The 5,554-nt window shown below is 28.6% G+C and overlaps 1 non-coding gene across 1 annotated transcript; it reads left to right on the top strand.

Moving 5' to 3' along the window:
* Window positions 5,039–5,111, top strand: TRNAV-UAC. Its single transcript has one exon. It is a non-coding gene; the product is annotated as a tRNA-Val (tRNA).

Genomic DNA, 5,554 nt, shown 5'->3' with positions numbered 1-5,554 from the left:
AGAGTTATGATGAAGAATGAAGGAAGGGGGCGGTTTTTATAGGAGGAGAGGACCATGCGGAGCACGGGAACGCATCGAGTTTTGCAGAATAGTCCTTGTCAATTTAGGTTGTTTTTGCGTAGGTAAACTGTTCTAGATTCTATAAATTGACTCAAAATTTTAGGTTCCGTTTGGATACCATGGTGTTTTACTTGTTTTTATGGTGTTTTTGCCAAAAACGAAACGCCATGCGTTTGGAAACCATAGTGTTTTTTGAGCTAAATCATCCTCAAACCAAAAACACAACACTTATTTCAAAACACTTTTTAGGTGTTTTAATATTGGTGTTTTGGTTTTGAGTTTGAGAATGTGTTAATATAATATCTAATATAATATATTAAATGTCATTAATATAGAGTTATTATCAACATGCTTATTATATTATATTATAATATACTATATTATAGTTAATTTAATATATTAGTAATATATTAAATAATATAAAAATATAATAAATAAAATATATTATATAATAATATAATAACATATTAAATATTAATATTTAATATGTTATTATATTATTATATAATATATTTTATTTATTATATTTTTATATTATTTAATATATTACTAATATATTAAATTAACTATAATATAGTATATTGTAATATAATATAATAAGCATGTTGATAATAACTCTATATTAATTACATTTAATATATTATATTAGATATTATATTAACACATTAATAATATACTAGTAATAACATAATATTAACATTATTAATAATATTATATTATATGAATAATAATATAATATAATATTATATTAATAATAGTATAATATTATATAATATTAATAATAGTATAATATTATATTATGTTAATAATAGTATAATATTATATTAATAATAAAATAACATTATTATAAAAATATTAATATAATATACAATAATAACAAATTGATATACCAACATAATTAAATGTATAATTATTTGAAAATAATTGTAATAATTATAATATAATAATGATTACTATATAATATAACTCATTAAAGGAAAATATAATATTATAATGCACTATACAATATTATATTGCATTACATTTAATACTTATAATACTATAATAATTTAAACTAAATATTATAATATTTTATTTATAATATATTTTATTATAATTAATATATAATATATTAATAATATGTTTAATACTAATGTTATAATGGGTCAAACTAGTGTTGACCAAAAACACTTAACATGGTGTTTTGAAAACATTTTAAGGGAGAAACACAACACTATGATGTTTTTTTACAAAAACACAACAAGAAAAACATCATGGTAACCAAACGAAGCACGGGTTATAGACTGGTTCCAGGTTTAAAAAAACTTTGTTTACAGTACATTTTCTCATCATTATCATCATGAATAATTATAATTGGTATCAGGTATTTGAAGTAATCATTCAGGATAAACTTTTTTTCAAGTGTTGTTTTTTTTTCTAATGGATGCTCATGAGCATTCATTAGGGGATGAGGGAGATAGAAAGATGAGAGAAATTAGTGTAAATTAGGATGATCCACATGCTATTCATTTCTCTCTTTGTCTCTCATCCGCTAAGAGTGCTCATGGGCACCCATTAAAAAAACCATTTTATTTTCATGAGCTCATTGTGAATGATCTAGATGGTGGGAAGATTCCACTATGCCTCTTATGGTTTTGGATTCAATTTTAAACTGGCTAAGATGGAATATTTTACACCATTAGATTCAAATTGATAATTAGATTTAAACTAATAGGTTAATTAGTTAAAGATATGCGGCCCTTACATTTATTTGATTTTCATGCCAAATCTTCTTTAAGATTTCCCATATCTATCTTTCTTATGTGGGTTTAGGTTAGAGTTAGGGTTAGTGGGTTCGGATTTGGCTCCGGGTTCGGGTTTAGCGTTAGGTTTAGGGTTCAAATTAGGGTTCAGGTTCAAGTTAGGGTTAGGGTTAGTTGATTCAAATTCAGCTTAAGGTTCGGGTTCGGGTTAGGGTTCGGTTAGAGAAGATTTAGCAAGGAAATCAAATAAATATGGGGGTCACATATATTTAATTAATTAACTTATTCATTAATTTTGAAATCTAACGTATAGAATTTATCGTCTCACATATATATTATATATTATATATATATATATATATATATATATATATATATTATATATATATATATATATATATATATATATAATATATATATATATATATATATATATATATATATATGGTAAAGCGTTATGTCAATTTAAGTAGCTAAGGATAGAATAAGTCATCCACCAACTTTTTAAAGCAGTTGATATTGGTCATTAGGAATCGCGTGATAGATATGAAGAATCTTTTAAGATTTGTGGCCATCTTTTTGATGGCCACAAATTTATTTAAGACAAGATGAGTGGGAATAAAAAGTTTGGCTGGACAAGGCCTCCTAGTCCACTTAACGGGGCATAGGAGTTTTACTTATATCATATATTATATATATATATATATAATATATATATATATGAGGAATATGGGTATACTTGGGCCAAGATCCTTGTAAGTGAATGTGGACACATCTTGTAGCAATCATCACATTTGGAGTTGGTGGAGCGCTCCATCTTCATAGGTGTGATGTATGTGACAAGAGATGTGTCGCACATCACTACGCCAGTGATCCTTGGTACCGAAGTATAACCCATTTCCTCTCTCTCTCTGCTTCTCTCTCGGTGTCGCGACGGACCTTAGAGTAAATTGCGCTCTGCTCTCATCGTCTCTATATATATATATATATATATATATATATATATATATATTATATATATATATATATATATATATATGATATATATATATATATATTATATATATAATAATATATATATATATATATATATATATAATATAGTATATATATATATATGTGTGTGTGGGGGGGGGGTGGGGGGGTGGCGGTGGGTGTTCGCTAAGGTGACCCGTTAGATAATCATCTAAAAGAACGCGCTAAAATTACAATGATTTGAACACTACTTGTGGATGATCCGCTCCGTTAACACTTGAACTGACTACATATTCTAAAACTCCAACACACCAAGTTGGGATGAACGCGATCGTCGTTTGAGCCCTCTGTCTGAGCCAGGTGAAAAGTATATATATAATATATATAATATATATATATTATTATATATTATATATATATATATTATAATATATATATATATATATATATATATATATTATATATATTAAATATATAATTAATAGAGGAATATGAGTAGCTTGGTAGTGAGGTGGCACAATCCCTCCGGTACTCTTCGCAGATGGGAGGACCTACATTCACATGAGTTAGGAATGCATGTGGATACAATCATTTGAATGAGTGGAGGAGATTATGCCAACCTCACTAAGCGCAAGCACACTGTTTTGTGGCTTAGGTAGCGCAAGCATACCATATTTCTTATATTATTATATTTATCTATATTATATATATATATATATATATATATATATATCTATATATATATGATATATATAATATATATATATATAATATATATATATAAATATATATAATATATATATATATATATATATAGAGAGAGAGAGAGAGAGAGAGAGAGAGAGAGAGTTGAGCTAGGCTACTATTAATAGTATCCAACATGCGGATATTACCAACTCAATTTTAAAAATCGAAACCTAAAAATAAAAAAAATACAAATCGGTAGATGTGATCTACAACACATGAACTAGTTAAAAATAAAATTTTAAATGGTTTCGATGTCTTTTGAATTATATATCAAGAGGCAAAAATTAATCAACTTCATAAAGATTCTTAAACATTGATTTTGACGATATATTTTGCATGGGTTAACGATGATGAATCCTTCAAATATTTGTTTCTAATTAGTTCATGTGTAGTAGATTACATCTACTGATTTGAATTTTTATTTTTGGGTTACGATTTTTAAATTTTGGTTGATAGTACCCGAATTGTTATTTTATCTTTCTTATGAATTCAAAATAGTGTTTTTAAGCAACCTTACGAGGAAGTACCAGTAAACTCGGTTATACTTAGTTCTGAATTTCTTATGGTAATTTGAAACTAAGTAAATACTAAAGTAATGTAATCCACTTGCCAACATTATACAAAACATATAAAAAATTTCTATACATTTGGAGAGAGTTTAATATTTGAGATTGAAAATTAGACTGGACATGAGATTGTGTGACGTGAGAGAGAAATGGAAGCTTGTTTACCTCTCACCCACCGTTAAGTTCTTCGCAAGTGACTTGTTTGATGATCAGCACTTTCAGCCTTTGGAAGACTCGAGTCTCGTTGCTTATTTTATTTCTTCTCTGTTTCTTTTCTAACCCTAGACTTAGTTCTCATGAACTGGGCACTATAGTGGTGTTATCGGAGCGGATACGGTTCGGATATAACACTTACCATATTCATATCCGCTTTTTATAAACGGATACGGATACGGATATGGATCATCTTCGGTAAGAAAAAACATTAATCATATCCGTACTTATCGGAAACGGATACGGTTCGGATATTTAAGAATCGGATCGGATATGATCACAGATATAAACGGATATTCGACAAATATATATGAATCAGATATGAATTAGTACACCTATACATAAATTACATTCATCTCTTTACAGTTAATTTTTTCTTCAATTTTTGGCGCATGCCTCTGCAAGTTCTCTGAATTTTTTGAAAAAAATGAAGAAACATTCAACCTTGAAAGTCCGCAAAAGTGGGGAGCTAGCCAATTTTGTCTTCTCCAAATTAAACTTTTCGAGCATCAAAATTCGATATACTTTGCCTATGTTGAACGCAACTATTTTATTTTTCTAATACGGGATATCTCCACATCTGAAACTTTCTTTACCAGTCCTAGTTCTTTCATTACTGAAGACTTGTCAACTCTTCCTTCAAATTGTCATTTGTCATGGTTGACGATTGATGTATGAAGATTAATTGTTTACTTGTTCTAGTAATTAATTTATTAGTGTTAATTTACCACCAAAGTTGCTGTGGTGTAGTGGTTATCACATTAGTCTTACACACTAATGGTCCCCAGTTCGATCCTTGGTGGCAATAATTTATTTACTATAAATGTTTTTAATAACTTCAACCTAGATGTATATAACGTTGCAGATATCTTTATTACATTTGCAGATATCCGTATCCGCATCCTTCATATCCGTTTCCGAATCCGTATCCGCAAAAAATCCGAAACCAGATCCGTATCTGTTACCGTATCCGTCTGGTTTCAAAATTAGCTTATTATATCCGTATCCGTTCGGATACGGATGCGGATCGGTTCAGATATATCCGAATTGTTTGGCACCCTAGGGCACTATGTCTTATATTTTATTTTTGTCGTAATCTAAAATGATTGCTTTGAACATATCATTTAATTTTCTCCAAGGGTGAAGATGCAAATATAATACCTTTTAACGTAGCGAATCCCGTTACCGAAGGAAGCGTGATCGACCCCCGTGTGCTAGTGACTGGAGACGCGGAAACACCGTGCAGTGCTT

Source organism: Asparagus officinalis, chromosome 7 (assembly GCF_001876935.1).
Source record: "Asparagus officinalis chromosome 7, Aspof.V1, whole genome shotgun sequence".
In the NCBI taxonomy this organism is placed as follows: domain Eukaryota; kingdom Viridiplantae; phylum Streptophyta; class Magnoliopsida; order Asparagales; family Asparagaceae; genus Asparagus; species Asparagus officinalis.
Note: the sequence above shows the minus strand (reverse complement) of the source record. Positions and strands in the feature narration are given on the sequence as shown.